This window comes from Mustela erminea, chromosome 4, assembly GCF_009829155.1.
Source record: "Mustela erminea isolate mMusErm1 chromosome 4, mMusErm1.Pri, whole genome shotgun sequence".
NCBI lineage: Eukaryota > Metazoa > Chordata > Mammalia > Carnivora > Mustelidae > Mustela > Mustela erminea.
The window spans coordinates 93396781-93418628 of NC_045617.1; the positions used below are offsets into that span (position 1 = coordinate 93396781).

At 39.2% G+C, this 21848-nt stretch overlaps 1 protein-coding gene across 2 annotated transcripts in view; it reads right to left on the reverse strand.

Annotated features, from left to right (window-relative positions):
* Window positions 1-21848, reverse strand: part of ADGRF1 (adhesion G protein-coupled receptor F1) — a 112561-nt gene that overhangs the window by 61010 nt on the left and 29703 nt on the right. Inside the window, exon 4 of one of the 2 annotated variants that reach the window (XM_032340194.1) lies at window positions 5371-5427. The exons of the other annotated variant lie outside the window; for it this stretch is intronic. The gene's annotated coding sequence lies outside the window, so the exon portion shown is untranslated. The remainder of the gene's footprint in view (window positions 1-5370; window positions 5428-21848) is intronic. 2 annotated transcript variants of the gene reach the window in all.

The window sequence follows — 21848 nt, forward strand, 5'->3', positions numbered from 1 at the left end:
CCTGATATGAGGAATTGGAGAGGCAGAGCAGGGGGTTTGGGAAGTAGGGAAGGAAAAAATGAAACAAGATGGGACTGGGAGGGAGACAAACCATAAGAGACTCATAATCTCACAAAACAAACAGGATTTCTGAGGAAAGGGGTGGTGTGGTTGGGTTATGGACATTGAGGAGGGTATGTGATATGGTGAGTGCTGTGAAGTGTATAAGTCTGATGATTCACAGACCTGTACCCCGGGGGCCAATAATACATTATATGTTAATAAAAGTAATTTAAAAAAAACGCTTTGGGATGAAGTTTTTTTCTTTTCCCTCTTCTCCAGCTTTGTTGACAAATATTGTGTCAGATTAAAGTGTACAGTGTGATGACTTGATATATATTATATTGTGAAATGATCACCACAAAATAATTTGATTTAACTAACTCAACTTGAGAACTTTTTGAGAGGACTGGGGAACTGGAGAGAGTTTACTCAGTTTAATTACTGAGGAACTTTATGGAGCTACATACTAGCAATTCCTACCCTCAGGAGACATACAAATTAATAAAGGACACGGACAAATAAACAATAATAGTGTAACCACCACACCCATCATAATAGGAATTTGAGTGTAATAGGGCTGATGGGTGATGAGCAGACTCATCCAGGTCATTTCATAAACCTCACAATGAGCTCACCCTAGATCATACAAAACTGAATTTGGGGGATCTCATTTATGTTGTTACAGCTGGGTTTTCTATAAAATTAGTATAATATCTAAGTTTTAGATCAGTAGGTGCCCAGAGAAGTACTGAGCACCTAACCCATGTCTGAGCACAGAAAATATATGTAGATTTCACCCATTCTGCCAATCAAATCCTCTTCCCATTTCTTCCCAGAACTCTCATCTCTCCTATTCTGCCATGAGAAGCAGATAGTGTAGGGGTTAAGAATAGGGACTCAGGGGGACAACTGCTGGTTTTGAAGCCAATTCCACTTCATTGGCTAACAATGCTAAATAAGGCTTATGCCCTAAACTCATCCATAAAGCTACCTCAATTCATGCCTCTCTGAGGGTTGCTGTGCAGATTAAATGGGACAATGTACGTATAGTAAGTACATACATTGTATGCACTGTATGCATTTATACTGGAATAGATGGAATAAATGCTTTAATAAATGGAATAAATGCTTTTAAAAAATGAGGCTTCCTCAAATGAATGTCCATTTCCTTCTTCTCCATCTCATCAAGTCCTACAGAGAATTAAATCTCTTTTCCATGGCTACTTTCTCCCTGGCTATTCTGGCTCTTAATAGGAATGACTTCCCTTAAATAATCAACACCACACACTTGAGCCTTGGATAATAGGCTTACTAGATTCTGGCAGTTCCCACAAAGGAGTTGGGACACATAAGGGGCAAACAGACAAGCATTATTTCCAGAGTGCTGCTCATGCTGGTTCAGGTTGGACAGGTTGCCAGAGCGTTACCAAGAGGGGACCAGTGGGGACAAAAGACTGCATTTCTACCTTACCCTCCTTTCCCTTCAATCTATTTGTTAGCCATATATCCCAAGGTAAGGCCAGGTTTGGTTGCTTACCTATAAAATGGACAGGATCCCATTTTCCCTAGCTGAAATCAGAAAACTGAACCATATCCTAATTGTAAGGCCTCTTTCATCTCTGATCTGAGATTGTCCTGGCACATGTGCACTGGATCTGGGAGGGTACATCAACCCAAAGCCAGGTGACCTGTACCTCTGGCCTCTCTAGAGGCCTCCATACCCTCTGGGTGAACAGGACATGTTGTTCTTACTTCCCTCCACTCCCTCCAAAATCTGGAATCTCTCTTCAGTCAGGCCATGAGCCAACAGCTACTAGAACCCAGGCTGCCAGCAGGGCAGTGCCCAGGGCTCACTGATGTAAACACTGATGAGAAATGATTGAAGTTTGGCTCTGCTTGTCCCTTTCTGTGCTATCTTCAGCCAAAGGCCTGCAGGCTTTCATCTGCTGAGCTGGGCAGTATTAAACAACAACATTATTCTTCCTTCCTGCCTCGACGGCCACCCCTCCTTCTGGCTGCTGTCTCAAAGGAAATAACCAGCAAGGACCGGACTGTCCCTGCCATTTAACCTCTTGTAAATGTGGAGGATTCTGGAGAGACAGCCAGCTTCTCTAATTCTCTACTTTCTTTAATACTGATCTGGTGACTAATCTCAAGGAAGAATGACAAACACAAGAGGGGACTGGGGACTTCTTTTGGCTGGAGAGGAGGTGATTTATGATCAAAGAGTTCTGATCCAGTCTGTAACCAGGCAAGACCTGTCTGCCTTTAGATCTTCCTTAGACATTGCAGGAGAAGGTTCCTGGTGAGAGTGGCCAGGAGCCTAATGCCAATGCTGTACCTCACACACACACAGTGGGCAGGCAGCTGTCTGTGGAGGCCATTATCAGAGCACTACATACAGCTATGTAGATTGTGTCTTCCCAAGGGCACCTGGCACAGTCAGGGCTGAAACTCAGCCTGGTCTTCACTTGCCAAATCATGTGCTGCATCTGCCCAGACAGGCTGCCTTTTCTGATTGTCACACAGACTCTGTAAAGGCTAGCATTGGTCTTATGTCCACTCAGTGTGTCTGTGCCTCTTATCAGCCAGGTTGGGCAGATGTGTGGATAGAAGATCCATAGCATCTTATCAGCTGGCTGTTCTCTCGTCTCCCTACCTCCCTATACTATGACTTTCTTCCCCCTCTCCTTCTCCTCCTCCCTGGCCCACTTTCTCCTCCTCCTGCTTCTTCCTTGTCTTCTCCTTCTTCTCCTCCCCCTCTTCCTCCTCCTCCTCCTCCCCCTCTTCTTCCTCCTCCTCCTCCTCCTCCTCCTCCTCCTCCTCCTCCTCCTCCTCTTCCTCCTCCTCCTCCTCCCCCTCTTCTTCCTCCTCCTCCTCCTCCTCCTCCTCCTCCTCCTCCTCCTCCTCCTCCTCCTCCTCCTCCTCCTTCTTCTTCTTCTTCTTCTTCTTCTTCTTCCTCCTCCTCCTCCTCCTCCTCCCACCCCTCCTCCTCCTCTTCCCCTTACTCCTCCTCCTCCTCCTCCTCCTTCTTCTTCTTCTCCTCCTCCTCCTCTTCCTCCTTCTCTTCTCCTTCTCCTCTTTCTTCTCCTCCCCCTTCTTCTCCTTCTTCTTCCTCTATTCCCTCCCTCTTCTCTAGTCATTTTCCTTTTAGTCTTCCCCATCCCCTCCTTTTTACTCTCTCCAGTTCTCCTTCTCCTTGTTACCAATCTATTGTCACATGCTGAATGACCAGATCCTTTCTAAACACTCTGGAAGGTGGGGACAGGTATGACTGAAACAGAGCCACAGGAATTAAAGTCTTTGTATTCAGAACACAACCTTGTTTCTTTTTAATTTATGGCCTTGGGCTTAATCACAGATCATTCTGGGAGATGGCAAAAAATATCAGGAGGGTAGATTTAAGAAAGTTGACCAGAAGGGACTTAGGGAGGTTATTTAGCTCTGCCCTACAGAAATGGACAGACACAAATGGTGAGAGCTAGTATACCTGAGTTCTATTTTCCTTTCTAGTTGTGCTATGGTAAGCAGAATAATGTCCCCCTTTCACTCTGGACATATCCATGCCCTAATCCCCAGAACCTGTGAATATACTACCTTAAGTGACCAAAGAAACTCTGCAAACATAACTTTGCAGTTGACCTTAAAATAGGGAAAGCATCCTGGATTATGAAGGTGGGTCCAATCAAATCACATAAACCCTTAAAAGCAGAGAATTTTCTCCAGCTAGAAGCAGAAGAGATATGTAACAGAAGAGAAAGCAAGACAGATGCAGCAGAAGGGCGAGAGGGAGAGATTTGAAGGGCAAGAAGAGCTGAAACAACACTGCTAAATCTGAGATGTGGGGACTCAAATGCAAGGACTATAGGGGGCCTCATGGTGGAAAGCATGAGAAGGGATTAGGCAGCCATTAGGAACAAAGACCAGCCCCTGGCTGACAGCCAGCAAGGAAATGTAAACCTCAGTCGTACAACCACAAGGAACTCAATTCTGGCAACAATCTAAATGAGTTTGGAAGTAAATTCTTACCCAAAGCCTCCATTAAGGAATATGGCCCTGTCAACACCTTGTATTTAACCCAGTAAGACCCATATCAGACCTTAACCTATAGAATTGTGAGATAATAAATGAGTGTTAAATTATTAGATCTGTAGTAATTTGTTTTAGCAGTAATAGAAAAAACTGCCAAAGTCCTTTGAGAAAGTCAAATAATCTCCATTACTTCAATTTTTCCTTCTAGAAAATAGTATTCTGGTTATTATTGCTGCTCATTCAATTACCCCAAAACTTCGAGGCATTAAAAAAAAAAAACAAGCAATTATTTTACTCATGCATTTGTGAGCAAGTATTTCAGAAATAATGCAGCTGAGTAATTCTGAGTAATTTCTCATTCACTTGCAATTAGATATTATTATCTATGGCTGAAAGTTCTATCAGAAGGCTTGTCTGGACTGGATAGCCAAAAATGCTGACTTTTTGGCTCACATTTAATACTGTCTATTGGCTGGGAACCTGGCTATGATGGTTGACTGGAGTGTCTACATGTGGCTTCCCAGTATGGTGGACTCAGAGTAGATGGAGCAAGCATCCTAAGATAGACAGGCAGAAGATTCACAACCTTTTCAGACTTTGCCTCAAAAGTCATGTGTCTTGGTCAGCTTGGGCATCTATTAAAAAAGTACCATAGACTTGATGGCTTAAACACAGACGTTTATTTCTTAGAGGTCTCTAATCTGGGAAGTCCACGGATCAAGGTGTTGCCCAATCTGGTTCTTGGTGAGAACACACTTCCTGGTTTGCAGATGGACACTTTTTTTCCCCACTGTATCCTCACCTGGTAGAAAGAGAGAAGAAGCAAGCATCTCCAGTGTCTCTTCGAGTGGAACTCATGAGAGCTTCACCTTCATGACCTAATTACCTCTAAAGGCTCCATCTTCAAATACCATCTCACTGGGGCTTAGAGTTTTAACATATGGATAGGGAGGGATACAACATTCAGTCTATAGCATTACACAGCTAAAAATTCTGGATGATATACATAACACAAACATTAGTAGGCCCTGACAGGTGAAGAAAAGGAGGCAGACACACTAGGGACCTCTGGACCCAAAACGTGACATGTTGGTGAGTTATCTTCTGCTTTCTTTTTGTTTCATATATCCCAGACATGGAGTTAAAGAAGCTGACAATCCAGGAATGCTAACAGATGCAATCACAAAAAGCCCCAAGGAAAGAAAGCCCCAGGAAAAGGGCAAACTAGCAAGACAGAAAACCTTTAAACAATAATCATTCTGTTGCAGGCAAATACAACAGAAAATCTGGTCTTACCTCAAATCCACGTCAGCAAAGGCAGAATGGGGAGCCTAGTCTTCCACTGTCACCAGGCTGTAATGAGGCACCGAAGACCTGCTGTCAAGGAAGTGTCAGAGAAAGCTGACAGTAGGGAACTGGGACATTCCTGCTAGGTAGTGTAAGTCCTGTTCCCTCTCCCACTAGTGTCAGTAGCGACACATAGGTAGTGTGGCAGTAATGAGGCATTGCTTACCTTCTCTTGTAGGGGGATGTCAGAGGAAGTATAATGTAGAGTCAGGACTTTCACCAGTGCCCCACTGTAATGAGACCACCCCCCTCCATGGTGTTGGTAGAGGCCACATTGGAAGCAGGAACAAGGCAATCCTACTCTTGTCAGCAATGGAGGTTTCAGTGGTAGCTTAATGTGGAGCCAGAATAACAGGAACCCCCTACTTGAGTGTCAGCAAGAACCAAGTGGGGAACCTGGACTTCTACTCCAGGGCAATAATGACAAACTCTTCTTTTCTGCTAGAACAGTGTCAGAGAAGGGAAGTTAAAACAGAAGGTTTAAATAAGTTCTGTTGTCTCTTAATATAATGCTCAAAATGTCCAGGTTTCAGTAGTAAATTATTTGTCATACCAGGAACTGGGGAGATCACAAAGTAAATTTAAGAAACTAGTCAAAAGATGCCAACATTGAGATGACAGAGATGTTAGAATTATCTGACAAATATTTTAGAGCAGCTATAATAATGTTTCCATGAGCAATAAACATGCTTAAAATAAATGAAAAAGTTAAAAGTCTGAGCAAAATACTGGAAGATATAAAGAAGAAGCAAATGGAAATCTTAGAATGGAAAAGTCAAATAACCAAAATAAAAACCCAATGTATAAGATAAATAATTACTAGGCAGGGACTACATGAGGACTACAGCTAACACTACTGTATGAAATACAGAAAAGTTGTTAAGAGAATAAACCCTAAGAGTTCTCATCTTGAATAATTTTTTCCCTTTTTTTATTTTTTCTTTTTATTGCACCTATATAAAAAAATGGATGCTAGGTGAATTTTTTGAGGTAATTATTTCACAATACATGTAAATCAAACTATCATGCTGTATGCCTTAAACTTATACAGTCATATATGTCCATTATTTTTAATAAGACTGGGGGGAAAAACTCCAAGTATGAGTTCGACAGTAAAATAGAAGGCACAGAGGAAAGAATCAATGAATTTGAAAATAGAACAATAGAAATTATCTGATCTGAACAGCAGAGAGAAAATTGACTGGAAAGACAATGAACAGAGCCTCAGGGACCTGTAGTATTATAACAAAAGATTTAACATTCACTGAAGTTGTCGAAGTCCCAGAAGGAAAGGAGAAAGCAGGCAGGACTGAAAAAGTACTTAAAATAATTAATGACAGAAAACTTTCCAAATTTGACAAATCATATAAATTTATAATTTAAAGAAGTTGAGGGGCACCTGGGTGACTCAGTCAGTTAAATGTCTGCCTTCAGCTCAGTCATGATCCCAGGGTCCAGGGATCGAGCCCCTCATCGGGCTCCCTGCTAGGTGGGAAGCCTGCTTCTTCCTCACCCACTCCCCCTGCTTGTGTTCCCTCTGTCACTGTGTCTCTCTCTGTCAAATAAATAAAATATTAAAAAAAAAAAAAGAAGTTGAGCAAATCTTAAACAGCATAAGTCCAGAGAAGCCCACACCAAGGCAAATCAATTTCAAATATCTGAAAACTAAAGACATAGGAAAAATCTTAAAAGCAATTAGAGAAAAATATTTTACCTGTAGTGAAAAACAAATGACAATTGACTTCTCATCAGAGACTGAGACTAGAAGGAAACATTTTTAAGTATTGAAAGAAAAGAATTCTATATCCAAGAAAATTATCCTTCAAGAATGAAGTAAATCGAGACATTCTCAGATGGAAAAAAACTAAGAAAATTTATCAATAGCAGTCTACCCTAAAAGAATGGCTAAAAGAAATTCTCTAAATAGAAAGAAAACAATTGAAGAAGGAACTTTGAAGCATTAAAGGGGAAGAAAGAGTATGGTAAGCAAAAATATGCATAAATACAATAGACTTTTCTTCTTTTGAGTTTTCTAAACTGCATTTTAATGTTGAAACAAAAATTATACTGTTACTTAATGCATTTCTAAATATATATAGAGGAAATATTTGAGACAATTATAAATGGCAGTGGGTAAAAAGACATAAAAAGCAGTAGATCCACACTTTAACTGGTGAAATAATTGCACAGTAGATATGTTGTGTATATATACACCTAACAAAATTACTAAAAAAAGCTCTACAAAGAAACACCATAAAAAATTAAAAATAGAATTATAAAAATATTCAAGTAACACAAAGGAAGACAGAAAAAAAGAAAACAGAGAAATGATAAGGCAGAGAATAAACAGAAAACCAAAAATAAAATGGTAGGTTTGAACCCTAACATATCAATATATTAACTTAAACAAAAATGGTCTGAAAACAGAAATAAAAAACAGAGATTGGTAGAATGTAGTAACAATCAGGACCCAACTATGTGCTATCTATAGGAAACCGACTTCAAAATATAATCGTATAGGCAGGTTGAAAGTAAAAGAATGTATATTACAGAAATATTAAGCAAAAAAAAAAAAGCAGGAGTGTCTACATTAATATTAGATAAAGTAAAATTCAGAGAAAATAAATTATCAGGGGCAGAGAAGAGCGTTACAAGATGATAAAAGTTTAACCCGCCCATAAAACAGCAATCTCAAATGCACAGGAACCAAAGAACAGAACTGCAAAGTAGGTGAAGCAAGAACTGAAGGGAGAAATGGACAAATCCACAATTAGTTGGAGATTTCAACATCCTTTACTTAGCAACTGATAAGACAACTGGATAAAAACAACAAGGATACAGAACTCAACACTATCAACCAACAGGATGTAATCAAAATTTATAGAGCACTCCATTCCACAACAGTAAATTAAAAAAATATATTTTAGATGCCCATAGAGCATACACATAAGTAACCCATATCCTGAACAACAGGACAAATCACAAAAAATTCAGAATAATGGAACTCATACAGAAAATGGTCTCTAACCACAGTGTAATCAAACTAGAAACCAATAACAGAAAAATTATAAGAAAATCTCCAAACTCCTGGTAACCTAACAATATATCTTGAAACAGTCCATGGTTCAAAGAGGGAGTTATTAAGGGAATAAAAGAATACATTAAGCTGAATGAAAAGAATACATTAAACTGAATAACATGTCAAAACTTGTGGGACAGAGTGAAAGCAGTGCGGAGAATTTTAGAGCAGTAAATGCATACCTCAGAAAAGTGGAAAAATCACAAATGGATATTCTAAGCTCCCATCTCAACAATCTAGGAAAAGAAAAGCAAAACAAACCAAAGCAATTGTAAGGAGGGAAATAATAAAGATAAGAGTATAAGTCAATGGAACTAGAAACAGAAAAATAATAATGTCAATGAAATAAAAATCTGGTTCTCTGATAAGATTTAGAAAACAAACACACCTGCAGGAAGACTGATTTAAAAAATAAAAGAAGACACAAATTACCAGGAAATCACCACAAATTACTAGGAATGAAGCAGGAGATATCATTGCAGATATTAAAAGAATAATAAAAGTAATAAAAGAATAATGATATAACACTACAAACAACACTATACACATAAAGTTGACAACTTAGAAGAAATGGACCATTTCTCAAAAATCATCATTACTCAGTTCGAAACAGACAATTTAAATAACTATTAAGGAAATTGGAAAAAACTATAAACTATCCCCATTACCACTGAAAAATGTCTCCAGATCTAGATGATTTCACTGGAGAATTCTGCTAAATATTTAAAGAAGAATTAAGATAAATTCTACACAGTCCCTCCAAGAAATGGAAGAGGAGTGAACACTTCTCAATTTGTTTAATAGAGATAGCATTACACAAATACCACAACCAGACAAACACAGAATTTTTTTAAAAAAAAGTATAGGGACGCCTGGGTGGCTCAGTTGGTTAAGCAGCTGCCTTCGGCTCAGTGTCCTGGATCCCAGTGTCCTGGAATCGAGTTCCACATCGGGCTCCTTGCTCAGCAGGGAGCCTGCTTCTCCCTCAGCCTCTGCCTGCCATTCTGTCTGCCTTTGCTAGCTCTCTCTCCCTCTCTCTCTGATAAATAAATAAAATCTTTAAAAAAAAAAAAAAGTATAGACCAGTATCCCTGATGAATACAGACAAAAATCCTTAACAAAATATTATCAAATAAAATTTAACAGTATATAAAATGAGTTATATACCATGATCAAGTGAAGCTTATACCAACAATGCAAGACTAGTTCAATATTGAAAAATCAATGTAACCTACTATATTAACAAGTGAACAAAGAAAAATCAAATGGTCATATCAATGGATGCAGAAAATCATTAAAATTCAATAAATAAAAAAAATCTTAGAAAACTAGAAATAAAGAGGAATTTCCTCAATTTGGTAAAGAACATCTACAAAATGCCTACAGCTAACATTAGGCTTAATAGGGAAAAACTGTGCTTTCATCCTAAAATCAGAAACAGGACAAGGATATCCACTCTCATCACTCTTGCTAGCATTGATGCTGGAAGTTCTAGCCAATGTAAAAAGACAATAAAGGAAATAAAAGGTATACAGACCAGAAATTAAGAAATAAAGCTGTCCCTATTTGTAGATAATATGATTGCCTACATAGAAAAGCCCAAGGAAACTAAAAGGCACACAAGCACACACATACACACAAAAACACACAAATTTGCAAATTTGCAGAATCCCTAAGTAAAATCAACTGTATTTCTATATACTAGCAATCCCATTCTTGGGCATTTGTGTAAACTTGTGTTCACACAAAAAGCTGTACATCAATGTTCACAGCAGCTTTATTCATAAGAGCCCCAGACTGGAAACATCTCAGATGTCCTTCAACAGCTGAATAGTTAAACCAACTGTATTGCATGTTACCATGAACTACTTCTCAGCAAAGAAATGAACCAGACTGCAATATCCTCTGAGTGAATTTCCAGAGAATTATGTTGAGGAAAAAAAAAAAAAAAAGCCAATCCTAAAAGATTATATACCATATAATTCTATTTATATAACACCCTTGAAACGTCACAATTATAGAAATGGAGAACAGATGAGTGGTTTTCAGGGCTTAAGAAGGCTGTGTGGATGGGAAGGAAATAGATGTGACTATAAAAGGCAACATTAGCGATCTTTGTGGTGATAGAAATATCCTGTACCTTGACTGTATCAATGTCAATATCTGTATTGAACTGTGATACTGAACTGCAGTTTTGCAATTTGTTTGCAGTTTTCATTAAGAGTAACAGTATACTGGAAATCTCTACTGTTTCCTGTAATACGTGATTCTACAATTATATCAAAATAAAAAGGTCAATTTAAAAAAATCAAATGTACCCATCATGCAGCAGTGCAAAGTAAATAGAGAACCCGCTAAGTTGTGAAGAAAGCAAACAACAAATCAAAGTCATGCAAACTGACTTCTCCCGAGTTCTGTGAGTTCCAAATGAGTCATAACACCATTCTACATTCAGGCGCAGGGAAATTAGACTCCACCCACTGAAGAGGGCATAACAAGATCACATTATAGAAAGGCAGGTGGAATGGGAGGCCATCTTTGGAAAACACAATCCAAGAGTGCTCTTTACCACCATTTCTCTGGAAAAGGGCTGGAGAATAAATGAGTGAATCCTTTTGCCCTATTTTTGTTATATCCCTTCTCTTTCAAAACTGTTCTCTAGCTCCCTTTACTTACATCTCTGCCTTCTTGGACTGTTTTTCAAAAACTTCCTGATGCTGACATGGTTGGCTGGAGTTTTCTGAATGTTACTTCTGGGATTTAAGAACATATACAAATAGGTACAAATGGTAGGTCTAAGTTTGCTCAAAAAGTGTTTTTCTGAAAAGGTAAACTGTGTTTTGTAAATCAAGTTATCTCTTAAAGTCCTTTAGGAGACTATTATTGAAAAGATTTTATAATCAACTTTAAAAAATGCTTTCATACATCTTCCCTGGATTTATGTGTTAAATTGCCCTGAATTAATCAATTTTACAAAACAAAACAAAACAAAAAACAAAAAACAAAGTATATCCTTTGTGTGTTTGGCAAAAATTTGCCCCTACTTCATTTATGTTAAGGGACCATTTGATTCCTGTTTCCAACTCTAAGGGTCCCTCCATCTTTGTGTTCTCCATGATAATATGAATTTTTTTTCCAATGGCAATGAAGAATTTGGGCAAATCCATCCCAAGTTCTTCCCTGAGTTTTTTTCTGCAGGGTTTACCATAATCGGTGGCGGGGGAGGGGGTTGCTGGTGGTGGTGACCCTTTCATATTCTACCAGCTATTGAATAAATAAATAAGATCCTAAATAAAGTGAAGGAAGAAAGTATCTTCTGCTTAAGTCATGCAATTTGTTCAATCTACAAGATAAACCAAAGACCTAAATATGATCTATTGCTTAAAATAAGGTATAGCTGAATCTCTACCAATGATTTCATGAACGAGAAAGTTTCCTGCCTCTCCAATACCTAGAATTAAAGATTAGGTTTTTTATAATTAAAAATTTTTTTAAATAAACATATAATGTATTTTTATCCCCAGGGGTACAGGTTTGTGAATCTCCAGGTTTACACATTTCACAGCACTCATCATAACACATACCCTCCCCAATGTCCATATCCCCACCACCCTCTCCCATCCCCCCTCCCCCCAGAAACCCTTAGTCTGTTTTTTGAGATTGAGTCTTTTATGGTTTGTCTCCCTCCCAATCCTACCTTCTTTCATTTTTTCTTTTCCTACCCCCTAAACCCCCCACATTGCATCTCCACTTCTTCATATCAGGGAGATCATATGATAGTTGTCTTTCTCCCATTAATTTATTTCGCTAAGCATAATACCCTCTAGCTCCATCCGTGTCGTCGCAAATGGCAAGATTTCATTTCTTTTGATGGCTGCATAGTATTCCATTGTGTATATGTATCACATCTTCTTTATCCATTCATCTATTGATGGACATCTAGGTTCTTTCCATAGTTTGGCTATTGTGGACATTGCTGCTATAAACATTTGGGTGCACGTGCCCCTTTGGAGCATCACATTTGTATCTTTATGATATATACCCAGTAGTGCAATCACTGGGTCATAGGGTAGCTCTATTTTCAGTTTTTTGAGGAACCTCCACACAGTTTTGCAGAGTGGTTGCACCAGCTTGCATTCCCACCAACAGTGTAGGAGGGTTCCCCTCTCTCCGCATCCTCGCCAGCATCTGTCATTTCTTGACTTGTTAATTTTAGCCATTCTGACTGGTGTGAGGTGGTATCTCATTGTGGTTTTGATTTGTATGTCCCTGATGCTGAGTGATGTGGAGCATTTTTTCATGTGTCTGTTGGCCATCTGGATGCTTTCTTTGCAGAAATGTCTGTTCATGTCCTCTGCCCATTTCTTGATTGGATTATTTGTTCTTTGGGGTGTTGAGTTTGCTATGCTCTTTATAGATTTTGGATACTAGCCCTTAATCTGATATGTCATTTGTGAATATCTTCTCTCATTGTATCAGTTGTCTTTGGTTTTATTAACTGTTTCCTTTGCTGTGCAAAAGCTTTTGATCTTGATGAAATCCCAATAGTTCATTTTTGCCCTTGCTTCTGTTGTCTTTGGCGATGTTCCCAGGAAGAAGTTGCTGTGGTTGAGGTCAAAGAGGTTGCTGCCTGTGTTCTCCTCAAGGATTTTGATGGATTCCTTTTGGACATTGAGGTCCTTCATCCATTTTGAGTCTATTTTTGTGTGTGGTGTAAGGAAATAGTCCAATTTCATTTTTCTGCATGTGGCTGTCCAATTTTCCCAGCACCATTTGTTGAAGAGGCTGTCTTTTTTCCGTTGGACATTTCTTCCTGCTTTGTCGAAGATTAGTTGACCATAGTGTTGAGAGTCTATTTCTGGGCTTTCTATTCTGTTCCATTGATCTATGTGTCTGTTTTTGTGCAGGTACCATACTGTCTTGATGATGACAGCTTTGTAATAGAGCTTGAAGTCCAGAGAATTTTTCTTTGAAAAAAATTGATAATAGTTTGATAGGGATTGCATTAAATGTGTAGATTGCTTTAGGTAGAATAGACATTTTCACAATATTTCTTCTCCCAACCCATGAGCATGGAACTTTTTTCCATTTCTTTGTGTCTTCCTCAATTTCTTTCATGAGTACTTTATAGTTTTCTGAGTATAGATTCTTTGCCTCTTTGGTTAGGTTTATTCCTAGGTATCTTAGGGTTTGGGGTGCAATTGTAAATGGAATCAACTCCTTAATTTCTCTTTATTCTGTCTTGTTGTTAGTGTAAAGAAATGCAACTGATTTCTGTGCATTGACTTTATATCCTGACACTTTACTGAATTCCTGTACAAGTTCTAGCAGTTTTGGAGTGGAGCCTTTTGGGTTTTCCACATATAGTATCATATCATCTGCAAAAGTAATAGTTTGACTTCTTCTTTGCCAATTTGGATGCCTCTAATTTCTTTTTGTTGTCTGATTGCTGAGGCTAGGACTTCTAATACTATGTTGAACAGCAGTGGTGATAATGGACATCCTGGCCGCGTTCCTGACCTTAGTGGAAAAGCTTTCAGTTTTTCTCCATTGAGAATGATATTTGCAGTGGGTTTTTCATAGATGGCTTTGATAATATTGAGGTATGTGCCCTATATCCCTACACTTTGAAGAGTTTTAATTAGGAAGGGATGCTGCATTTTGTCAAATGCTTTTTCAGCATCTATTGAGAGTATCATATAGTTCTTATTCTTTCTTTTATTAATGTATTGTATCACATTGATTGATTTGCGGATATTGAACCAACCTTGCAGCCCTGGAATAAATCCCACTTGGTCATGGTGAATAATCCTGCTTGATCCTACTGGCCAGTATTTTGGTGATAATTTTCACATCTGTGTCATCAAGGATATTGGTCTGTAATTCTCTTTTTTGATGGGATCCTTGTCTGGTTTTGGGATCAAGGTGACGCTGGCCTCATAAAATGAGTTTGGAAGTTTTCCTTCCATTTCTATTTTTTGGAATAGTTTCAGGAGAATAGGAATTAATTCTTCTTTAAATGTTTGGTAGAATTCCCCTGGGAAGCCATTTGGCCCTGGACTTTTGTTTGTTTGGAGATTTTTGATGACTGTTTCAATCTCCTTACTGGTTATGGGTCTGTTCAGGTTTTCTATTTCTTCCTGGTTCAGTTGTCATAGTTTATATGTCTCTAGAAATGTATCCATTTCTTCCAGATTGTCGAATTTGTTGGCATAGTGTTGCTCATAGTATGTTCTTATAATGGTTTGTATTTCTTTGGTGTTGGTTGTGATCTCTCCTCTTTCATTCATGATTTTATTTATTTGGGTCCTTTCTCTTTTCTTTTTGATAAGTCTGGCCAGAGTTTGTCAATCTTATTAATTCTTTCAAAGAACCAGCTCCTAGTTTTGTTGGTTTGTTCTATTGTTTTTTTAGTTTTTATTTCATTGATTTCTGCTCTGATCTTTATGATTTCTCTTCTCCTGCTGGGTTTAGGCTTTCTTTGTTGTTCTTTCTCCAGCTCCTTTAAGTGTAGGGTTAGGTTGTGTATTTGAGACCTTTCTTGTTTCTTGATAAAGGCTTGTACCGCTATATACTTCCCTCTCAGGTCTGCCTTTGCTGTGTCCCACAGATTTTGAACCATTGTGTTTTCATTATCGTTTGTTTCCATGAATTTTTTCAATTTTTCTTTAATTTCCTGGCTGACCCATTCATTTTTTAGAAGGATGCTGTTTAGTCTTATGTATTTGGGTTCTTTCCAAATTTCCTCTTGTGATTGATTTCTAGCTTCAGAGCATTGTGGTCTGAAAATATGCAGGGAATGATCCCAATCTTTTAATACCAGTTGAGACCTGATTTGTGTCCCAGGATGTGATCTATTCTGGAGAATGTTCCATGTGCACTAGAGAAGAATGTGTATTCTGTTGCTTTGGGATGGAATGTTCTGAATATATCTGTGATGTCCATCTGGTCCAGTGTGTCATTTAAGGCCCTTTATTTCCTTGTTGATCTTTTGCTTAGATGATCTGTCCATTTCAGTGAGGGGAGTGTTAAAGTCCCCTACTATTATTGTATTATTGTCGATGTATTTCTTTGATTTTGTTATTAATTGGTTTATATAGTTAGCTGTTCCCATGTTAGGGGCATAGATATTTAATTTGTTAGGTCTTCTTGTGGACAGACCCTTTATGATATAGTGTCCTTCCTCATCTTTTATTATAGTCTTTGGCTTAAAATCTAATTGATCTGATGTAAGGATTGCCACCCCAGCTTTCTTCTGATGTCCATTAGCATGGTACATTGTTTTCCACGCCCTCACTTTAAATCTTCGGGTCTAGAATGAGTTTCTTATAGGCAGCATATTGATGGGTTTTGTTTTTTTAACCATTCTGATACCCTGCGTCTTTTGATTGGGGCATTTAGCCCATTAACATTCAGGGTAACTATTGAGAGATATGAATTTAGTGCCATTGTATTGCCTGTAAGGTGACTGTTACTGTATATTGTCTCTGTTTCTTTCTAATCTACTACTCTTAGGGTCTCTATTTGCTTAGAGGACCCCTTTCAATATTTCCTGTAGAGCTGGTTTGGTGTTTGCAAATTCTTTCAGTTTTTGTTTGTCCTGGAAGCTTTTTATCTCTCTTTCTATTTTCAATGATAGCCTAGCTGGATATAGTATTCTTGGCTGCACGTTTTTCTCGTTTAGTGCTCTGAATATATCATGCCAGTTCTTTCTGGCCTGCCAGGTCTCTGTGGATAGGTCTGCTGCCATTCTAATGTTTTTGTATGTGACAGATTTCTTTTCCTGGGCTGCTTTCAGGATTTCCTCTTTGTCACTAAGACTTTTAAATTTTACTATCAGGTGACGAGGTGTAGACTTATTTTTATTGATTTTGAGGGGCATTCTTAGCATCTCCTGGATTTTGATGTTTGTTCCTTTTGTCATATCAGGGAGATTCTCCACAATAATTCTCTCCAATATACCTTCTGCTCCCCTCTCTCTTTCTTCTTCTTCTGGAATCCCAATTATTCTAATGTTGTGTCGTCTTATGGTGTCACTTATCTCTCTAATTCTCTCCTCGTGGTCCAGTATTTGTTTGTCTCTCTTTTGCTCAGCTTCTTCTTCTTCTCTGTCATTTGGTCTTCTATGTCACTAATTCTTTCTTTTGCCTCATTTTTCCTAGCAGTAAGAGCCTCCATTTTTTATTACACCTCATTAATAGCTTTTTTGATTTCAACTTGGTTAGATTTAGTTCTTTTATTTCTCCAGAAAGGGCTTTTATCTCTCCGGAGAAGGTTTCTCTAATATCTTCTATGCCTTTTTCAAGACCGACTAGAACCCTGAGAATCATCATTCTGAACTCTAGATCTGTCATATTAGCAACGTCTGTATTGATTAGGCCCCCAGCCTTCAGTACTGCCTCTTGTTCTTTTTTGTTGTTGTTGTGAGTTTTTCTGCCTTGTCATTTTGTCCAGATAAGATTTGCTTTCTCCTCCTCTGGAACTCCGCTGTTCTCCTTGGTGAGTGAAGTTGGTTTTAGCTGGGTTTCTTGTTGATCTTCTGGGGGAGAGGCCTGTTGTAGTGATTCTCAAGTGTCTTTGCCCCAGGCAAAATTGCACCACCCTTACTAGTAATCCTCTCAGGTTTGCTTTTGTGAGCTTTTGTTACCTGAGTGCTTTCCGTAGTAGAGTTCCGGAGGACAGGAATGAAGATGGCGGCCTCCTAATTTCCGGCCTGGAGTTGCTGAGAGCTCAGGGTCCCGCTCCTCAGTGTGCCCTCAGAGAAAAGCGCCCAACCAACGCTGTCTCCCTGGCCTCTGTTCTTGCTTATAGGAAAGCCCTCAATTGGTTGCACTTGGAGAAAAGCGCCCGGTCACTTCCATCTCCGTGGCCTCGGGCACGCTCTGAGTTCACCCAGCCTGCGACCAGTTCAAGGTAACCCTGAGCTGAGAGCTCACTCCTCGGCTTTGTCGCTGTAGCCAGCTTCCCCGTTCTAATACCTGCAAGCTCTGTGACACTCAGACACCCCCAGTCCTTCTGTGACCCTGCAGGATGTGGGCTTATGCTGATGTCCCTCCATGGAGCAGACTTTTAAAAGTCCTGATTTTGTGTTCTGTTGCTCTGCCGCTTGCCAGGAGCCGGCCCCTCCCCCCGTGGTCTATCTTCCCATCACTTTGGATTCACTTCTCCGCAGGTCCTACCTTTCAGAAAGTGATCGATTTTTTGTTTCTAGAATTGTTGTTCTTCTTTTCAATTTTCCATTGGATTTGTAGGTGTTCCCAATGGTTAGATAAGCTATCTAGCTGATCTCCTGCTACCTGATGTTGTCTCAGCCTGCTACTTCTCCACCATCTTGACTCCTCTCCCAAAGATTAAGTTTTAATTGCAATTATCCTTAAGAGATAAATTCACTAGCTTGAATTCACACTAATGAATGACTACTCACGGCTCATGATTATTTTCTGAGACATTTTGGAATTGGGCTCTAATATGTAGATGGCATAGGGAGAGATTAAATGGTAGACTAGGTGAAGGGCTATTGCGATCCAGAAGAGAAAAGTACATCACGCAGAGGGTTAAGAGCTATTGCAAGGGGCAACTACGACTTAGACAGAAACATCACAATTTTCCCTTTAATTGGTTCTAAGTGTCATAACATGGGGACAGGAGCACATGACTCATCAATTTACTGGGCCTATTTCTTTCTTTGAAATTTTTCACTTCTATTATATACAGACTCTTTAGAGTCTGTATTGGCAGCTAAATATTTAGAGACACAGAATATTTGAGCTGAAAAGCACTTACGAGATAAGCATGTCCTATGCCATCTGACTCTGGAAATCCTCCATTTCACACAGACAACAGTTGAAAACATTAGGAAAGCTTCCCAAAAGAACAAACTCAGGGGTCACATTGGTTTTCCTAAAGGTAGTTGAAAGGTTCTCCTGTGAATGGGGTATTAGGTTTGTTCTCTCTAAACTTACGAGATCAGAGTGCAAAAGATTACCAGAGGTCAGAGCATCCCAATGGTAGGAAGCAGGTCTGTTACTATATGTGCTCACTTACAGGCAGAGCAGCACTTAGCCTCGATGCTCTCCATGGATTTCAGCTCTCAAAGAGTTCAAGGATTTGATAACTTGGGGTTTTCTTTGTATCCAGGGATTCTAGAGCTGTGTTATCCAATAGGACAGCCTTCAGCTACAGAGCACTTGAAATGTGGCTAGTCCAGAAAGTAAAATACACACCAGATTTCAAAGCCTTGGTACTAAATAATTGTAAAATATCTCATGCTTTTTATATTGATTATGTGTTGAATTGAAATGACAGTATTTTAAATCAAATTAAGTTTACCTCTTTCTTTTTATTCTTTGACTCCTAGAAAGTTTTAAATTACATATGTAACTATGGGATAACATTATATTTCTACTGGAAGCACTGTTCTAGCTAATTTGAGGCTTTTTCCCAACTCAAGGCCTCCTACTTTCCTAAAATTGCATATCTTCAAGCCAGCTGTGACATGACCCTTTCCCACCTGATGCCTTGAAATTTACCTAAGACCCATCTTTGGCGTAAAAACACTGGCACAGTATGACATGGTTTCAAGAACACACTTACTTTGAATTTTCAATATGAATGGGAAAGACAGATTATAAGATTGAAAAGTTGGTATCTGATCTTGAAAACAACATCTGGCTCCAGTAAGATTTCAGAGGTGATGCATTTGAGAGAATGAAACAAACTGACACCTATGTAGTCAGGGAGAATGAAAACTAGTAATGTAAGAATCATGGCAGAATGATACAACTGGGTCTTTATGCTGGATGGTTGGAGAAGGATGAAAGTTTCAGGGGAGAGGAAGACTCAGGATGTCTGGCTGGTACTAGAGGCCAGTGGTTAGCAAGGATTCTCAGACAAGCATAGGGGCTTGTCTGTTAACAAAGATGTCTAACCACTGTTAGCAAAGATGTCTGTACAAAGACATCACCAAAATCCTTTGATAAAGATCCACTGCTGGGCAGGAATCCTTCCACTAAATGGTATATGTAGAGTCTCAGTTTCCTCTTTTATAAATGAACCCAGAAGTGGTTGTAAAGATTAAATGAAATGATAGGTAGAAGGTGACGACTACAGAGTAAATGCTCAGCAACTCATAGTAGGTATGATGTGTCTTTCCTCTGCCGCCTGTAAGCAAATATTCTACATAGTAGACCCAAGGATGTTCCTCACAGTGATCAGTGAGTGAACTTGTGCTTGCAGAAAGTAAAATAGCACTGTCCACATTCAAATTAGTTATGTTGCTAGTACAGAAAAGTCAAATACAAACCCATTTGCAAAACTTTGAAATTCAAATTGCTAAAGTGTTCTCTAACCAAAAACATTTTATTTTTAAAATATTTAAGGACAGTAAAGGCACTTACCCTGACAGAGCTGTTTTAATTTTGACTGGTAACAGGTTATGTTTTGCTACCTAACACTTAGTAAACACTTCAGAAATGCTAACCAAGAGAAAATCCATATTCTCGATTGTTAAAGATATTGGGTAAACCAAAGGGCTTTATTTCCTTTCTCATTTTAGATCTTTCCTCCAGGGAGAAACTCCTCAGTTGTTAATACTTGAGATTTGTAGGTTACACTTATCCAACTAGAAATAGTAAGAGGTCGTTTATTCATTCATTCATTCAAAGAAACTTTATTCAGTTCTGGCACTGTAGTAAGTGCCAGAGCAAAGTTGGTAATAAAGGGCTAGAGATTCCATAGATGAAAAATATACAGAGCGCCATGAGACTCAGAGGAAGAACTATTGTACCTGGAGTAGGAGATGGGTATGCAGTCAAGAAAAGCCTCCTAGTTTTCAGAGGTGGAATTACCCTGGAATGGGGTCTTAAAACAGCTGTGTAGATAATGTGGCACTGAAGTGACTGAGGGGAGACGGGATGGACAGATAAGGAAATAAGTAAGGAAAGTTTGAGAAGAAAGAGCATTGGACAGGTGAAAAGAGAGTGTAGGTATAGCACGTGTCTGTGTGGGGAGTGGAATACAAGAGGTATAGGTGAGAGGCAAACCAGCAGAAACCTAGCGTGATGTGGCATCTGGCTTTATTGGGCCCACTAAAGATTACAGACCTCATCCTCCAAGCAATAGGGATCTATTGAAGGAAGTTCCCTTCAGATGCTTTGTGGGAGATAAACTCCAGAGCAAATAACTGAAATCAAGAGCATTTTGATAATCCAGGGAAGTCGGGAGCTGGGACAAGGGAGAGCAAGAGATATATGTAGCAAATGCTGAGGAGATCCAGTCTACAAGACAGGCAACTGGTTGGTTAGCCTAAGAGAATGAAAGAAAGAGAGGAAGCTAGGATGACCTCTCCCACACACAGTATTCTAACTTGAGTAAATAGGTGGATGGTACTATCATTTCCTGGGTGGGGGGTAGAGAAGGTAGAACCGGCTTTATAGGAAACATAAGTGCAATTTTGGCTATGGTGAGTTTGAGCTGTCATCTAGGGGAGTGACATCTAGGGGAAGAGATCTTGAAGGAAGCAGTTGGAACACAGGGGAAAAGTCTGGTATAAATATATCAGGGAATATAAATATGAGGGTATTCAGTACACAGGGAGAAGGTGGAACCATGGACATGGAAGAAATTACCAGAAAAGATTAAGAAGGGGCAAAACCCAGGGAGCATAAGGGACATCAGCTTTTGAGGGTGGAGGTGGAGGAGAATTGTCAGAGTGAAGAGAGAAGAATTAGAAGGTGCTGGTGTCATGGATAACGAGAGCAGAATCTTAGGAAAAGAGTGATTGATTAATGGAGACAAGTTGTTATATAAAAGTCAAACAAGGTGAGGTTAAAGGAGTCCTTAGCCTCCAGCAATTAGACAGTGTCGAGTGTTCTATACTAGACCATTTTATTGGAATTGTGGGCTGGGCCAAGGAAAGTTGTCATAGGGGAGGTTGGGGATTTAAAGTAGAAACCACAGTCATGAAAAGTATAGTAGCTAAATGTGGTTAGAAGTACAAATGTCAAATATATAGGATCCTTTGTAGAATCTTATCTAGGGAAGGGAAGAGAAAGGGAAGGATTGGAGTAAGAAGGGGAGAAAGACACAGGTTCAGATAAGAGAGACCTGAGCATTTTCATGGGTCACAGGAATGGACCAGTTCATAGAGAAAAGGATAGGACAGTACAGAGCAGAAATAACTTGGAACAAGCTCCTGGAGGAGACCGTTTGGATGACGAGCACAAGAAGAGGGATCAGCAATACACTGGGGAAAGGCTGCCTTTGTCTGAAACTGGAGGAAGCAAGAGAGGTGTGCAATGGAGGACAGCCTCAACCTTTTCTCACAGGTCAGGGACCAGTAAGTCTGCTG